Below are 19,030 nucleotides of genomic sequence, written 5' to 3' on the forward strand. Positions count from 1 at the left end.
CCAGGGGCATATGGGGTTAATGCTAGATGTTGTAGTGCACACACTGTGGGCCTGATTAATATTTGTATGCAAACCCACAAGCACCCATCGGTGCTGCAAGCCATCCGATGGTGAGTCAGTCTTAACTATGGGTGGTCATTCCGAGTTGTTCGCTCGCTAGCTGCTTTTAGCAGCACTGCAAACGCTAGGCTGCCGCCCTCTGGGAGTGTATGTTAGCTTAGCAGAATAGCGAACGAAAGATTAGCAGAATTGCTACTAAAAATTTTCAAGCAGTTTCTGAGTAGCTCCAGACCTACTCCTAGATTGTGATTAGCTCAGTCCGTTTAGTTCCTGGTCTGACATCACAAACACGCCCTGCGTTCGGCCAGCCACTCCCCCGTTTCTCCAGCCACTCCTGCGTTTTTCCCTGGCACGCCTGCGTTTTGTAGCACACTCCCGTAAAACGCTCAGTTACCTCCCAGAAACGCCCCTTTCCTGTCAATCACTCACCGATCAGCAGTGCGACTGAAAAACGCCGCACGAACACCAGCAAATCTACTAAGTTTTGTGTTAAATATCTTAGCGCATGTGCACTGCGTACCATGCGCATGCGCATTTTCCACCTATTCGCTGCGTTGCGAAAAAAACGGCAACGAGCGAACAACTCGGAATGACCACCATTGTCTCTCTCTATATTTATATTGAATATGTATTGAGAAATGTGCGAAGAAATCACTAATCGCTCCGTCTTTTCATTTGTGTACAGTCCCACAGTCCACTTAGGTGTCGGTAGGGGCTGTGCGCAGATAATTTTTATAAAGAGACGAAGATTATCTGAAAAACAAACATGGCATATATATATATACCAACACTGCAGAAAAGCAGGAAGAGAACCTTATCCTTCTGCTTTCTCCTAGGGATGGCCATCCATGGATGGTGTAATCGATGGTGTCATTGGTTATTAAACCATCGATTGGGTTATTGGTTATTAAAATCAATGGTCACGCCCCTTTTCTTATACTTTCAATGGAAAAATGGAGAGTCAAAAATCGGTACAGACCACAGAAAAAAGGTACTGTACCTGCCAAAAAGGTACAGTTGGTGGGTATGATGCTGAGTTACGGGGTTTTAAAAGGGCATTAATAATGTGCAGCATATGTGTAAGGGACATTATGTGTAAAAGGGCATTAATAAAGGTTGTCATAATGTGTAAGGTGCGTTATGTTTATAAGGACATTAGTAATGTGTCTCATATGTGTAAGGGGCATTACTGTGTGGAATTATGTGTATAAATGCATTACTAATGTGTGGCATTATGTGTTTAAGGTGCTCTACTATGTGGCATTGCGTATAGAAAGGGCACTACTGTGTCGCTGTTAGGGTCTCCTGCCCTGTGCTGCCACGTCGTCATGGCAACCGGGAGACAAGTGCTAGCGGAGTAACCTGAGCGCAGCTGATACTCCGGTTCGGGTCTTTTGCTGTGCAGTGGTTACAGGCAGGGGATCCGGTGCTGGTTTTTGTGCTCACAGTCTGTGAGGTCTGAGGGGGGCGTGGACAGCACCTGCTTTATAAGGCCTCTTCTCAGGTTAAGCAGATGCTGCTGAATCTTTGTTGGTTAGTCAGTTCCTGAAAGTTAGCCAGTACTGTGTAGCTTTGTATTTGTTGTTGCTTACTGCAAATAGGCCTAGGGATTTGGTACTACACTCTGCCAATCCAGACCTAGCAGTAAGACTGGAGTCAGTCGTTTAGCCTGCTGAGGTTCTTTTGATATTCTGTGAACCCAGCAGGTTTGTGGCTGTACTTTCAGACCTGCCTGCTTAATCCTCTCTCACTGTGCAGGGTGTCCATGTGTCAGTTTAGTGGCAGTAAGCTGTACCTGGGCCCTGCAAGTGAGAATTAGGATTGTGGAGACTCTCCTTGTGTCTATTATTCCATCTCTGACCAAGGAGTTTACTGCCACACCCGTTGGTAACCCTTTAGGGTTTTGCTGTTGCCCTTAGCAACAGCATTTCGGGTTCTCTACGTATTAAAACACAACATCTTGCTTTTTCCATCTGAGCATTTCTAATACTAGGGAGACACCCAGTTTCTTAGCCTCTGGGCTTCTCTGTTCACTCTGTGTTGGTTTTGTTAACCTATCACCTTCTGTGTACGTTATGTCATATTTCCCAGTCTGTCTGTGAGTTCATTTGTTTTACATCCCTCTCTGTTCAGACACCAGTACATTCCTGCAGGCACTGGTGTGCATAACAGTTCAAACACCAGTACATTCCTGCAGGCACTGGTGTGCATAACAGTCGCCTAATGTGAATAAAGAGCAATAGGGTGTGGTGTAATGTGAATAAGGAGCAATTCAGTGTGATGTAATGTGAATAAGGGGCTCTACTGTGAGGAGTAACGTTTATAAGGTAAAGTGATACTACTGTGGGATGTAATATGAATTATGGACACTATCGCATGATCAAATGTGAATAAAGTTGCAGTACTGTGTGGCGTAATTGGAATTGGGGTTACTATTGTATGGCCATGCCCCTTGCCAGCAAAAACACACCCCTTTTTGGGCTGTGCGCCAAATGTGCGAACTGTTCCTTTTTAAAATATAGGGGGTACAAACACCAAAATGGGTGAGGGGTGATAGTGCTGGGAAAGAGGTGCAAGATCAGAGGCGGAACCAGCTGTGGTGCTAGGGGGCACCAGCCAAAATCTTGCCTAGGGCATCATATTGATTAGGGCCGGCTCTGCCTGCGCCATCATTCACACCACCAAGTTGAGTACAGCCTGCAAGATGCTCTGCAGAACTCCATGTTGCAACTAGAGATGTGCACTTGAAATTTTTCGGGTTTTGTGTTTTGGTTTTGGGTTCGGTTCCGCGGCCGTGTTTTGGGTTCGACCGCGTTTTGGCAAAACCTCACCGAATTTTTTTTGTCGGATTCGGGTGTGTTTTGGATTCGGGTGTTTTTTTCAAAAAACCCTAAAAAACAGCTTAAATCATAGAATTTGGGGGTCATTTTGATCCCAAAGTATTATTAACCTCAAAAACCATAATTTCCACTCATTTTCAGTCTATTCTGAATACCTCACACCTCACAATATTATTTTTAGTCCTAAAATTTGCACCGAGGTAGCTGTGTGAGTAAGATAAGCGACCCTAGTGGCCGACACAAACACCGGGCCCATCTAGGAGTGGCACTGCAGTGTCACGCAGGATGGCCCTTCCAAAAAACACTCCCCAAACAGCACATGACGCAAAGAAAAAAAGAGGCGCAATGAGGTAGCTGTGTGAGTAAGATAAGCGACCCTAGTGGCCGACACAAACACCGGGCCCATCTAGGAGTGGCACTGCAGTGTCACGCAGGATGGCCCTTCCAAAAAACACTCCCCAAACAGCACATGACGCAAAGAAAAAAAGAGGCGCAATGAGGTAGCTGTGTGAGTAAGCTAAGCGACCCTAGTGGCCGACACAAACACCGGGCCCATCTAGGAGTGGCACTGCAGTGTCACGCAGGATGGCCCTTCCAAAAAACACTCCCCAAACAGCACATGACGCAAAGAAAAAAAGAGGCGCAATGAGGTAGCTGTGTGAGTAAGCTAAGCGACCCTAGTGGCCGACACAAACACCGGGCCCATCTAGGAGTGGCACTGCAGTGTCACGCAGGATGGCCCTTCCAAAAAACACTCCCCAAACAGCACATGACGCAAAGAAAAAAAGAGGCGCAATGAGGTAGCTGTGTGAGTAAGCTAAGCGACCCTAGTGGCCGACACAAACACCGGGCCCATCTAGGAGTGGCACTGCAGTGTCACGCAGGATGGCCCTTCCAAAAAACACTCCCCAAACAGCACATGACGCAAAGAAAAAAAGAGGCGCAATGAGGTAGCTGTGTGAGTAAGATAAGCGACCCTAGTGGCCGACACAAACACCGGGCCCATCTAGGAGTGGCACTGCAGTGTCACGCAGGATGGCCCTTCCAAAAAACACTCCCCAAACAGCTCATGACGCAAAGAAAAAAAGAGGCGCAATGAGGTAGCTGTGTGAGTAAGATAAGCGACCCTAGTGGCCGACACAAACACCGGGCCCATCTAGGAGTGGCACTGCAGTGTCACGCAGGATGGCCCTTCCAAAAAACACTCCCCAAACAGCACATGACGCAAAGAAAAAAAGAGGTGCAATGAGGTAGCTGTGTGAGTAAGCAAAGCGACCCTAGTGGCCAACACAAACACCGGGCCCATCTAGGAGTGGCACTGCAGTGTCACGCAGGATGGCCCTTCCAAAAAACACTCCCCAAACAGCACATGACGCAAAGAAAAAAAGAGGCGCAATGAGGTAGCTGTGTGAGTAAGATAAGCGACCCTAGTGGCCGACACAAACACCGGGCCCATCTAGGAGTGGCACTGCAGTGTCACGCAGGATGGCCCTTCCAAAAAACACTCCCCAAACAGCACATGACGCAAAGAAAAATTAAAGAAAAAAGAGGTGCAAGATGGAATTGTCCTTGGGCCCTCCCACCCACCCTTATGTTGTATAAACAGGACATGCACACTTTAACCAACCCATCATTTCAGTGACAGGGTCTGCCACACGACTGTGACTGAAATGACGGGTTGGTTTGGACCCCCACCAAAAAAGAAGCAATTAATCTCTCCTTGCACAAACTGGCTCTACAGAGGCAAGATGTCCACCTCATCATCATCCTCCGATATATCACCGTGTACATCCCCCTCCTCACAGATTATCAATTCGTCCCCACTGGAATACACCATCTCAGCTCCCCGTGTACTTTCTGGAGGCAATTGCTGCTGGTCAATGTCTCCACGGAGGAATTGATTATAATTCATTTTAATGAACATCATCTTCTCCACATTTTCTGGAAGTAACCTCGTACGCCGATTGCTGACAAGGTGAGCGGCGGCACTAAACACTCTTTCGGAGTACACACTTGTGGGAGGGCAACTTAGGTAGAATAAAGCCAGTTTGTGCAATGGCCTCCAAATTGCCTCTTTTTCCTGCCAGTATAAGTACGGACTGTGTGACGTGCCTACTTGGATGCGGTCACTCATATAATCCTCCACCATTCTTTCAATGGGGAGAGAATCATATGCAGTGACAGTAGACGACATGTCCGTAATCGTTGACAGGTCCTTCAGTCCGGACCAGATGTCAGCATCAGCAGTCGCTCCAGACTGCCCTGCATCACCGCCAGCGGGTGGGCTCGGAATTCTGAGCCTTTTCCTCGCACCCCCAGTTGCGGGAGAATGTGAAGGAGGAGATGTTGACAGGTCGCGTTCCGCTTGACTTGACAATTTTCTCACCAGCAGGTCTTTGAACCCCAGCAGACTTGTGTCTGCCGGAAAGAGAGATCCAAGGTAGGTTTTAAATCTAGGATCCAGCACGGTGGCCAAAATGTAGTGCTCTGATTTCAACAGATTGACCACCCGTGAATCCTTGTTAAGCGAATTAAGGGCTCCATCCACAAGTCCCACATGCCTAGCGGAATCGCTCCGTGTTAGCTCCTCCTTCAATGTCTCCAGCTTCTTCTGCAAAAGCCTGATGAGGGGAATGACCTGACTCAGGCTGGCAGTGTCTGAACTGACTTCACGTGTGGCAAGTTCAAAGGGCAGCAGAACCTTGCACAACGTTGAAATCATTCTCCACTGCGCTTGAGACAGGTGCATTCCACCTCCTATATCGTGCTGAATTGTATAGGCTTGAATGGCCTTTTGCTGCTCCTCCAACCTCTGAAGCATATATAGGGTTGAATTCCACCTCGTTACCACTTCTTGCTTCAGATGATGGCAGGGCAGGTTCAGGCGTTTTTGGTGTTGCTCCAGTCTTCTGTACGTGGTGCCTGTACGCCGAAAGAGTCCCGCAATTCTTCTGGCCACCGACAGCATCTCTTGCACGCCCCTGTCGTTTTTTAAAAAATTCTGCACCACCAAATTCAAGGTATGTGCAAAACATGGGACGTGCTGGAATTTGTCCAGATTTAATGCACACACAATATTGCTGGCGTTGTCCGATGCCACAAATCCACAGGAGAGTCCAATTGGGGTAAGCCATTCCGCGATGATCTTCCTCAGTTGCCGTAAGAGGTTTTCAGCTGTGTGCGTATTCTGGAAACCGGTGATACAAAGCGTAGCCTGCCTAGGAAAGAGTTGGCGTTTGCGAGATGCTGCTACTGGTGCCGCCGCTGCTGTTCTTGCGGCGGGAGTCCATACATCTACCCAGTGGGCTGTCACAGTCATATAGTCCTGACCCTGCCCTGCTCCACTTGTCCACATGTCCGTGGTTAAGTGGACATTGGGTACAGCTGCATTTTTTAGGACACTGGTGACTCTTTTTCTGAGGTCTGTGTACATTTTCGGTATCGCCTGCCTAGAGAAATGGAACCTAGATGGTATTTGGTACCGGGGACACAGTACCTCCAACAAGTCTCTAGTTGGCTCTGCAGTAATGATGGATACCGGAACCACGTTTCTCACCACCCAGGATGCCAAGGCCTCAGTTATCCGCTTTGCAGCAGGATGACTGCTGTGATATTTCATCTTCCTCGCAAAGGACTGTTGGACAGTCAATTGCTTGGTGGAAGTAGTAAAAGTGGTCTTACGATTTTCCCTCTGGGATGACCATCGACTCCCAGCAGCAACAACAGCAGCGCCAGCAGCAGTAGGCGTTACACGCAAGGATGCATCGGAGGAATCCCAGGCAGGAGAGGAATCGTCAGAATTGCCAGTGACATGGCCTGCAGGACTATTGGCATTCCTGGGGAAGGAGGAAATTGACACTGAGGGAGTTGGTGGGGTGGTTTGCGTGAGCTTGGTTACAAGAGGAAGGGATTTACTGGTCAGTGGACTGCTTCCGCTTTCGCCCAAAGTTTTTGAACTTGTCACTGACTTATTATGAATGCGCTGCAGGTGACGTATAAGGGAGGATGTTCCGAGGTGGTTAACGTCCTTACCCCTACTTATTACAGCTTGACAAAGGCAACACACGGCTTGACAAATGTTGTCCGCATTTCTGTTGAAATACTTCCACACCGAAGAGCTGATTTTTTTGGTATTTTCACCAGGCATGTCAACGGCCATATTCCTCCCACGGACAACAGGTGTCTCCCCGGGTGCCTGACTTAAACAAACCACCTCACCATCAGAATCCTCCTTGTCAATTTCCTCCCCAGCGCCAGCAACACCCATATCCTCCTCATCCTGGTGTACTTCAACACTGACATCTTCAATCTGACTATCAGGAACTGGACTGCGGGTGCTCCTTCCAGCACTTGCAGGGGGCGTGCAAATGGTGGAAGGCGCATGCTCTTCACGTCCAGTGTTGGGAAGGTCAGGCATCGCAACCGACACAATTGGACTCTCCTTGTGGATTTGGGATTTCGAAGAATGCACAGTTCTTTGCGGTGCTTTTGCCAGCTTGAGTCTTTTCATTTTTCTAGCGAGAGGCTGAGTGCTTCCATCCTCATGTGAAGCTGAACCACTAGCCATGAACATAGGCCAGGGCCTCAGCCGTTCCTTGCCACTCCGTGTGGTAAATGGCATATTGGCAAGTTTACGCTTCTCCTCCGACAATTTTATTTTAGATTTTGGAGTCCTTTTTTTACTGATATTTGGTGTTTTGGATTTTACATGCTCTGTACTATGACATTGGGCATCGGCCTTGGCAGACGACGTTGCTGGCATTTCATCGTCTCGGCCATGACTAGTGGCAGCAGCTTCAGAACGAGGTGGAAGTGGATCTTGATCTTTCCCTAATTTTGGAACCTCAACATTTTTGTTCTCCATATTTTAATAGGCACAACTAAAAGGCACCTCAGGTAAACAATGGAGATGGATGGATACTAGTATACTTATGGATGGACTGCCGAGTGCCGACACAGAGGTAGCTACAGCCGTGGACTACCGTACTGTGTCTGCTGCTAATATAGACTGGATGATAATGAGATGAAATCAATATATATGTATATATAATATCACTAGTATTGCAGCCGGACAGGTATATATATTTATTATGTAATGACTGATGACGGACCTGCTGGACACTGTCAGCTCAGCAGCACCGCAGACTGCTACAGTAAGCTACTATAGTAGTATGTATAAAGAAGAAAGAAAAAAAAAAACCACGGGTAGGTGGTATACAATTATGGATGGACTGCCGAGTGCCGACACAGAGGTAGCTACAGCCGTGGACTACCGTACTGTGTCTGCTGATAATATAGACTGGATGATAATGAGATGAAATCAATATATATGTATATATAATATCACTAGTACTGCAGCCGGACAGGTATATATATTTATTATGTAATGACTGATGACGGACCTGCTGGACACTGTCAGCTCAGCAGCACCGCAGACTGCTACAGTAAGCTACTATAGTAGTATGTATAAAGAAGAAAGAAAAAAAAAACCACGGGTAGGTGGTATACAATTATGGATGGACTGCCGAGTGCCGACACAGAGGTAGCTACAGCCGTGGACTAACGTACTGTGTCTGAAGATAATATAGACTGGATGATAATGAGATGAAATCAATATATATATATAATTATATAATATCACTAGTACTGCAGCCGGACAGGTATATATATTTATTATGTAATGACTGATGACGGACCTGCTGGACACTGTCAGCTCAGCAGCACCGCAGACTGCTACAGTAAGCTACTATAGTAGTATGTATAAAGAAGAAAGAAAAAAAAAAAACCACGGGTAGGTGGTATACAATTATGGATGGACTGCCGAGTGCCGACACAGAGGTAGCTACAGCCGTGGACTAACGTACTGTGTCTGCTGATAATATAGACTGGATGATAATGAGATGAAATCAATATATATATATATATATATATATATATATAAAATTATATAATATCACTAGTACTGCAGCCGGACAGGTATATATATATTTATTATGTAATGACTGATGACGGACCTGCTGGACACTGTCAGCTCAGCAGCACCGCAGACTGCTACAGTAAGCTACTATAGTAGTATGTATAAAGAAGAAAGAAAAAAAAAAAAAACACGGGTAGGTGCTAGGTGGTATACAATATTATATATATATTATATACAATTATATATATATATATATTAAACTCATAAACTGGTGGTGATTATTAAACTGGTGGTCAGGTCACTGGTCACACTATCAGCAACTTGCAAGTAGTACTCCTGAGTCCTAAGCAGACAATCACAATATATATTATACTGGTGGTCAGTGTGGTCACAAACAATGGCAGTGTGGCACTCTGGCAGCAAAAGTGTGCACTGTACGTTATATGTACTCCTGAGTCCTGCTCTCAAACTCTAACTGCTCCCCACTGTCAGTGTCTCCCCCACAAGTCAGATAATACAGTCACACTATCTCTATCACTTCAGCAAGTACTAGTAGTAGTAGTACTCCTCCTAATGCTCCCCAAAATTACTACTGTGTCTCTCTCTGTCTCACTCTCTTCTCGAATCTCTATAAACGGAGAGGACGCCAGCCACGTCCTCTCCCTATGAATCTCAATGCACGTGTGAAAATGGCGGCGACGCGCGGCTCCTTATATAGAATCCGAGTCTCGCGATAGAATCCGAGCCTCGCGAGAATCCGACAGCGTGATGATGACGTTCGGGCGCGCTCGGGTTAACCGAGCAAGGCGGGAAGATCCGAGTCGCTCGGACCCGTGTAAAAAAAACTGAAGTTCGGGCGGGTTCGGATTCCGAGGAACCGAACCCGCTCATCTCTAGTTGCAACTCAAAGTCACTCATATTAAAACATCTCATTGCTTAAGACTATTGTCCCTTGGGCAGCCTGTCCACATCCAGACTGTGATGCAATCTGATGATGCCTTGTATGAGCACAACAGGCGCCACCTCCTAGGGGGTGTGTGAGCCAAGACCTGACACTGACTGCAGGTGTCAGAACACCCATCATCATGGACAATGATACCCCCTGAAGAAGCACCTATTGGGGTGCAGGACAGTCCTATATCCATACAGGGGCATAGAGCTGCGCCAGGGTCTAATAAGGGGGTGTGGTTTTAAAAAGTGAGCATAACGATCTTGTCGATATTAAGTTATGTAAATAATAGTGATGTGCACCTGAAATTTTTCGGGTTTTGTGTTTTGGTTTTGGATTCGGTTCCGTGGCCGTGTTTTGGGTTCGAACGCGGTTTGGCAAAACCTCACCGAATTTTTTTTGTCGGATTCGGGTGTGTTTTGGATTCGGGTGTTTTTTACAAAAAACCCTAAAAAACAGCTTAAATCATAGAATTTGGGGGTCATTTTGATCCCATAGTATTATTAACCTCAATAACCATAATTTCCACTCATTTTCAGTCTATTCTGAACACCTCACAATATTATTTTTAGTCCTAAAATTTGCACCAAGGTCGCTGGATGGCTAAGCTAAGCGACACAAGTGGCCGACACAAACACCTGGCCCATCTAGGAGTGGCACTGCAGTGTCAGGCAGGATGGCACTTCAAAAAAATAGTCCCCAAACAGCACATGATGCAAAGAAAAAAAGAGGCGCACCAAGGTCGCTGTGTGACTAAGCTAAGCGACACAAGTGGCCGACACAAACACCTGGCCCATCTAGGAGTGGCACTGCAGTGTCAGACAGGATGGCACTTAAAAAAATAGTCCCCAAACAGCACATGATGCAAAGAAAAAAAGAGCTGCACCAAAGTCGTTGTGTGACTAAGCTAAGCGACCCAAGTGGCCGACACAAACACCTGGCCCATCTAGGAGTGGCACTGCAGTGTCACGCAGGATGGCCCTTCCAAAAAATACTCCCCAAACAGCACATGACGCAAAGAAAAAAAGAGGCGCAATGAGGTAGCTGTGTGACGACTAAGCTAAGCGACCCTAGTGGCCGACGCAAACACCTGGCCCATCTAGGAGTGTCACTGCAGTGTCACGCAGGATGGCCCTTCCAAAAAATACTCCCCAAACAGCACATGACGCAAAGAAAAATGAAAGAAAAAAGAGGTGCAAGATGGAATTGTCCTTGGGACCTCCCACCCACCCTTATGTTGTAAAAACAGGACATGCACACTTTAACGAACCCATCATTTCAGCGACAGGGTCTGCCACACGACTGTGACTGAAATGACTGGTTGGTTTGGGCCCCCACCAAAAAAGAAGCAATCAATCTCTCCTTGCACAAACTGGCTTTACAGAGGCAAGATGTCCACCTCATCATCATCGTCCGATTCATCACCCCTTTCACTGTGTACATCCCCCTCCTCACAGATTATTAATTCGTCCCCACTGGAATCCACCATCTCAGGTCCCCGTGTACTTTCTGGAGGCAATTGCTGCTGGTGAATGTCTCCATGGAGGAATTGATTATAATTCATTTTAATGAACATCATCTTCTCCACATTTTCTGGAAGTAACCTCGTACGCCGATTGCTGACAAGGTGAGCGGCGGCACTAAACACTCTTTCGGAGTACACACTGGAGGGAGGGCAACTTAGGTAGAATAAAGCCAGTTTGTGCAAGTGCCTCCAAATTGCCTCTTTTTCCTGCCAGTATACGTACGGACTGTCTGACGTGCCTACTTGGATGCGGTCACTCATATAATCCTCCACCATTCTTTCAATGGTGAGAGAATCATATGCAGTGACAGTAGACGACATGTCAGTAATCGTTGGCAGGTCCTTCAGTCCGGACCAGATGTCAGCATCAGCAGTCGCTCCAGACTGCCCTGCATCACCGCCAGCGGGTGGGCTCGGAATTCTTAGCCTTTTCCTCGCACCCCCAGTTGCGGGAGAATGTGAAGGAGGAGATGTTGACGGGTCGCGTTCCGCTTGACTTGACAATTTTCTCACCAGCAGTTCTTTGAACCTCTGCAGACTTGTGTCTGCCGGAAAGAGAGATCCAACGTAGGTTTTAAATCTAGGATCGAGCACGGTGGCCAAAATGTAGTGCTCTGATTTCAACAGATTGACCACCCGTGAATCCTGGTTAAGCGAATGAAGGGCTCCATCCACAAGTCCCACATGCCTAGCGGAATCGCTCTGTTTTAGCTCCTCCTTCAATGCCTCCAGCTTCTTCTGCAAAAGCCTGATGAGGGGAATGACCTGACTCAGGCTGGCAGTGTCTGAACTGACTTCACGTGTGGCAAGTTCAAAAGGTTGCAGAACCTTGCACAACGTTGAAATCATTCTCCACTGCGCTTGAGACAGGTGCATTCCACCTCCTTTGCCTATATCGTGGCCAGATGTATAGGCTTGAATGGCCTTTTGCTGCTCCTCCATCCTCTGAAGCATATAGAGGGTTGAATTCCACCTCGTTACCACCTCTTGCTTCAGATGATGGCAGGGCAGGTTCAGGTGTTTTTGGTGGTGCTCCAGTCTTCTGTACGCGGTGCCTGTACGCCGAAAGTGGCCCGCAATTATTCTGGCCACCGACAGCATCTCTTGCACGCCCCTGTCGTTTTTTAAATAATTCTGCACCACCAAATTCAAGGTATGTGCAAAACATGGGACGTGCTGGAATTTGCCCAGATGTAATGCACGCACAATATTGCTGGTGTTGTCTGATGCCACAAATCCCCAGGAGAGTCCAATTGGGGTAAGCCATTCTGCGATGATCTTCCTCAGTTGCCGTAAGAGGTTTTCAGCTGTGTGCGTATTCTGGAAAGCGGTGATACAAAGCGTAGCCTGCCTAGGAACGAGTTGGCGTTTGCGAGATGCTGCTACTGGTGCCGCCGCTGCTGTTCTTGCAGCGGGAGGCAATACATCTACCCAGTGGGCTGTCACAGTCATGTAGTCCTGAGTCTGCCCTGCTCCACTTGTCCACATGTCCGTGGTTAAGTGGACATTGGGTACAACTGCGTTTTTTAGGACACTGGTGAGTCTTTTTCTGACGTCCGTGTACATTCTCGGTATCGCCTGCCTAGAGAAGTGGAACCTAGATGGTATTTGGTAACGGGGGCACACTACCTCAAGCAATTGTCTAGTTCCCCGTGAACTAACGGCGGATACTGGATGCACGTCTAACACCAACATAGTTGTCAAGGCCTCAGTTATCCGCTTTGCAACAGGATGACTGCTGTGATATTTCATCTTCCTCGCAAAGGACTGTTTGACAGTCAATTGCTTACTGGAAGTAGTACAAGTGGTCTTCCGACTTCCCCTCTGGGATGACGATCGACTCCCAGCAGCAACAACAGCAGCGCCAGCAGCAGTAGGCGTTACACTCAAGGATGCATCGGAGGAATCCCAGGCAGGAGAGGACTCGTCAGACTTGCCAGTGACATGGCCTGCAGGACTATTGGCTTTCCTGGGTAAGGAGGAAATTGACACTGAGGAAGTTGGTGGTGTGGTTTGCGCGAGCTTGGTTACAAGAGGAAGGGATTTACTGGTCAGTGGACTGCTTCCAAAGTTTTTGAACTTGTCACTGACTTATTATGAATGCGCTGCAGGTGACGTATAAGGGAGGATGTTCCGAGGTGGTTAACGTCCTTACCCCTACTTATTACAGCTTGACAAAGGCAACACACGGCTTGACACCAGTTGTCCGCATTTCTGTTGAAATAATTACACACTGAAGAGCTGATTTTTTTTGTATTTTGACCAGGCATGTCAATGGCCATATTCCTCCCACGGACAACAGGTGTCTCCCCGGGTGCCTGACTTAAACAAACCACCTCACCATCAGAATCCTCCTTGTCAATTTCCTCCCCAGCGCCAGCAACACCCATATCCTCATCCTGGTGTACTTCAACACTGACATCTTCAATTTCACTATCAGGAACTGGACTGCGGGTGCTCCTTTCAACACTTGCAGGGGGCGTGCAAATGGTGGAAGGCGCAAGCTCTTCCTGTCCAGTGTTGGGAAGGTCAGGCATCGCAACCGACACAATTGGACTCTCGTTTGGGATTTGGGATTTCGAAGAACGCACAGTTCTTTGCTGTGCTTTTGCCGCAAGTCTTTTCTTTTTTCTAGCGAGAGGATGAGTGCTTCCATCCTCATGTGAAGCTGAACCACTAGCCATGAACATAGGCCAGGGCCTCAGCCGTTCCTTGCCACTCCGTGTCGTAAATGGCATATTGGCAAGTTTACGCTTCTCCTCAGACGCTTTTAATTTTGATTTTTGGGTCATTTTTTTACTGATCTTTTGTGTTTTGGATTTTACATGCTCTGTACTATGACATTGGGCATCGGCCTTATTAGACGACGTTGATGGCATTTCATCATCTCGGCCATGACTAGTGGCAGCAGCTTCAGCACGAGGTGGAAGTGGATCTTGATCTTTCCCTATTTTTTTAACCTCCACATTTTTGTTCTCCATATTTTGCGCACAACTAAAAGCCACCACAGGTATACAATGTAGATGGGTGGATAGTATACTATTATTACTTATACTTATGGATGACGAGTGACGACACAGAGGTAGGTACAGCCGTGGCCTACCGTACTGCTACTTATATATATAATATACTGTATAACGGACCTGGTGGACACTGTCAGCAGACTGCTAAACTAGTATGAAGAAAAAAAAAAACACCACAGGTATACAATGTAGATGGATGGATAGTATAGTATTATATTACTTATGGACGACGAGTGCACTGACAACACAGAGGTAGGTACAGCCGTGGCCTACCGGACTGCTGCTTATATATATAATATACTGTATAACGGACCTGGTGGACACTGTCAGCAGACTGCTAAACTAGTATGAAGAAAAAAGAAAAAAACACCACAGGTATACAATGTAGATGGATGGATAGTATAGTATTATATTACTTATGGATGACGAATGCACTGACAACACAGAGGTAGGTACAGCCGTGGCCTACCGTACTGCTGCTTATATATATAATATACTGTATAACGGACCTGGTGGACACTGTCAGCAGACTGCTAAACTAGTATGGAAAAAAAAAAACACCACAGGTATACAATGTAGATGGATGGATAGTATAGTATTATATTACTTATGGACGACGAGTGCACTGATGACACAGAGGTAGGTACAGCCGTGGCCTACCGTACTGCTGCTTATATATATAATATACTGTATAACGGACCTGGTGGACACTGTCAGCAGACTGCTAAACTAGTATGAAGAAAAAAAACAAAACACCACAGGTATACAATGTAGATGGATGGATAGTATAGTATTATATTACTTATGGATGACGAGTGCACTGACGACACAGAGGTAGGTACAGCCGTGGCCTACCGTACTGCTGCTTATATATATAATATACTGTATAACGGACCTGGTGGACACTGTCAGCAGACTGCTAAACTAGTATGAAGAAAAAAAAAAAAAACACCACAGGTATACAATGTAGATGGATGGATAGTATAGTATTATATTACTTATGGACGACGAGTGCACTGACGACACAGAGGTAGGTACAGCCGTGGCCTACCGTACTGCTGCTTATATATATAATATACTGTATAACGGACCTAGTGGACACTGTCAGCAGACTGCTAAACTAGTATGAAGAAAAAAAAAAAAAACACCACAGGTATACAATGTAGATGGATGGATAGTATAGTATTATATTACTTATGGACGACGAGTGCACTGACGACACAGAGGTAGGTACAGCCGTGGCCTACCGTACTGCTGCTTATATATATAATATACTGTATAACGGACCTGGTGGACACTGTCAGCAGACTGCTAAACTAGTATGAAGAAAAAAAAAAACACCACAGGTATACAATGTAGATGGATGGATAGTACAGTATTATATTACTTATGGACGACGAGTGCACTGACGACACAGAGGTAGGTACAGCCGTGGCCTACAGTACTGCTGCTTATATATATAATATACTGTATAACGGACCTGGTGGACACTGTCAGCAGACTGCTAAACTAGTATGAAGAAAAGAAAAAAAACACCACAGGTATACAATGTAGATGGATGGATAGTATAGTATTATATTACTTATGGACGACGAGTGCACTGACGACACAGAGGTAGGTACAGCCGTGGCCTACCGTACTGCTGCTTATATATATAATATACTGTATAACGGACCTGGTGGACACTGTCAGCAGACTGCTAAACTAGTATGAAGAAAAGAAAAAAAACACCACAGGTATACAATGTAGATGGATGGATAGTATAGTATTATATTACTTATGGACGACGAGTGCACTGATGACACAGAGGTAGGTACAGCCGTGGCCTACCGTACTGCTGCTTATATATATAATATACTGTATAACGGACCTGGTGGACACTGTCAGCAGACTGCTAAACTAGTATGAAGAAAGAAAAAAAAACACCACAGGTATACAATGTAGATGGATGGATAGTATAGTATTATATTACTTATGGACGACGAGTGCACTGACGACACAGAGGTAGATACAGCCGTGGCCTACCGTACTGCTGCTTATATATATAATATACTGTATAACGGACCTGGTGGACACTGTCAGCAGACTGCTAAACTAGTATGAAGAAAAAAAAAAACACAGGAGTGTTTTTCAGGCAGACAAACGTACACTGGACTGGTGGTCACTGTCAGCAAAACTGTGCACTGTACTCCTGCTATAACTGCTCCCCAGTCCCAACAATTAGGCAGTGTGAGCAGAGCAGTGCACTCAGCACAGATATATCATGCAGCAGTGCAGCACACTGAGTGAGCACAGATATGGTGGAGCGTTTTTTTCAGGCAGAGAAACAAAGGATTAAACTCACTGGTGTGGTATAATCAAAACCCTGCACTGTACTCCCTAACAGCTGCTCCCCATCCCCAATCCTCCCCACAATTATAACTAAGTCACTCTGTGTTCTACTATAACGGAGAGGACGCAAGCCACGTCCTCTCCCTATCAATCTCAATGCACGTGTGAAAATGGCGGCGACGCGCGGCTCCTTATATAGAATCCGAGTCTCGCGAGAATCCGACAGCGGGATGATGACGTTCGGGCGCGCTCGGGTTAACCGAGCAAGGCGGGAGGATCCGAGTCGCTCGGACCCGTGTAAAAAAAAGGTGAAGTTCGGGCGGGTCGGATCCCGAGGATCCAAACCCGCTCATCACTAGTAAATAATAAAATAAAAGTTGCCCCGCACACTCCAAGGGGGGGGGCATTTAACACAGGGTGGGGAAAGGGGGGCAGAGGAAGGCGTGGGCACCTGCTTCCTACCTTACTTGATCAGGAAGCAGGTCCCTCTTTCCCAGCCAGTCTTTGCTTTCAATGTGCAGCGCCATCTTTCCGAATATATCACTGGGAAGAAGCCACTGGCCAATGCTATACTCCAGGGGGGATGGGGCAGTGGACCCGAGCCCCTATCATGCCCCTCCAGCACCCCGGGCTTGGGTAGCTAGTTCCCCTACCCCTCTCGGCACCACTGTGCCCATGTCCAAAAGTGGTCCCATTCAGACACAGGCCACACCACTAGCCCGGTTTTTTGTAACCAGGTCTGGGAGAATATCCAGGCCTCATCCAAAATATAACGATTATGTTACTTAGTCTCCCATATTTCAGTTTGTGTTTGTTAATTGTTGCACACTAACCCTACATCAAACACCTGTTACACTGTTTTGACACTTGTTTGTTGTTTCTTTATGTTTGAAAAGGGGATTTGTAGATGTATATTGTGTTGCTTTATTATTATTTTTATTTTTACATTTTATTTATAAGGCGCCACAAGTGTTTCGCAGCGCTGTACAAAGGACAGTACAGGGAGACAAAACTTAGCATTACAGTAAATTAATAACAAAATTAGAGTACAGTTAACAAAGAGAACCACAATTCTCAAAACATAATACAGCTAAGATGTAAGTAGCGAGGAAGTAATCACTGTACTACTTTTGGCTGGCAGCCATAGATGGAGATGAGCCTTGACCAGCAGGAGAAGAATAGGGTAAAGATGGTTGCTGAGTAGGAGAGAGCTGCGAGTGAAATGTGTCGAGAAGAGGGTTTTGACAACAAAAGGAAAGAGGACCCTGCTCTGAAGAGCTAACAAAAAACAAAAGTTCTGTTATTGACCCAAAAATCTAAATTAAAAGCATCTGAGGAGAAGGGTAAACTTGCCAATATGCCATTTACAACACAGAGTGGCAAGGAACGGCTGAGGCCCTGGCCTATGTTCATGGCTAGTGGTTCAGCTTCACATGAGGATGAAAGCACTCATCCTCCCACTAGAAAAATGAAAAGAGTTAAGCTGGCAAAAGCACAGCAAACAACTGTGCGTTCTTCTAAATCACAAATCCCCAAGGAGAGTCCAATTGTGTTGGTTGCGATGCCTGACCTTCCCAACACTGGACGGGAAGAGGTGGCTCCTTCCACCATTTGCACGCCCCCTGCAAGTGCTGGAAAGAGCACCCACAGTCCAGTTCCTGATATTCAAATTGAAGATGTCACTGTTGAAGTACACCAGGATGAGGATATGGGTGTTGATAGCACTGAGGAGGAAATTGACAAGGAGGATTCTGATGGTGAGGTGGTTTGTTTAAGTCAGGCACCTGGGGAGACACCGGTTGTCTGTGGTATGTATAAGGCCATTGACATGCCTGGTCAAAATACAAAAAAAAAAATCACCTCTTCGGTGTGGAATTATTTCAACAGAAATGCGGACAACTGGTGTCAAGCCGTGTGTTGCCTTTGTCAAGATGTAATAAGTAGGGGTAAGGACGTTAACCACCTCGGAACATCCTCCCTTATACGTCACCTGGAGCGCATTCATCAGAAGTCATTGACAAGTTCAAAAACTTTGGGTGACAGCCGAAGCAGTCCACTGACAACGAAATCCCTTCTTCGTCTTGTACCCAAGCTCCTGCAAACCACACCACCAACTCCCTTAATGTCAATTTCCTCCGTAGACAGGAATGCCAATAGTCCTGCAGGCCATGTCACTGGCAAGTCTGATGAGTACTCTCCTAACTGGGATTCTTCCAATGGATCCTTGAGTGAAACGCCTACTGCTGCTGTTGCTGCTGGCGCTGCTGTTGTTGCTGCTGGGAGTCAATCGTCATCCCAGAGGGGAAGCCAGAAGACCACTTGTACTACTTCCAGTAAGCAATTGACTGTCAAACAGTCCTTTGCGAGGAAGATGAAATATCACAG

The sequence above is a fragment of the Pseudophryne corroboree genome, chromosome 1 (assembly GCF_028390025.1).
Source record: "Pseudophryne corroboree isolate aPseCor3 chromosome 1, aPseCor3.hap2, whole genome shotgun sequence".
NCBI lineage: Eukaryota > Metazoa > Chordata > Amphibia > Anura > Myobatrachidae > Pseudophryne > Pseudophryne corroboree.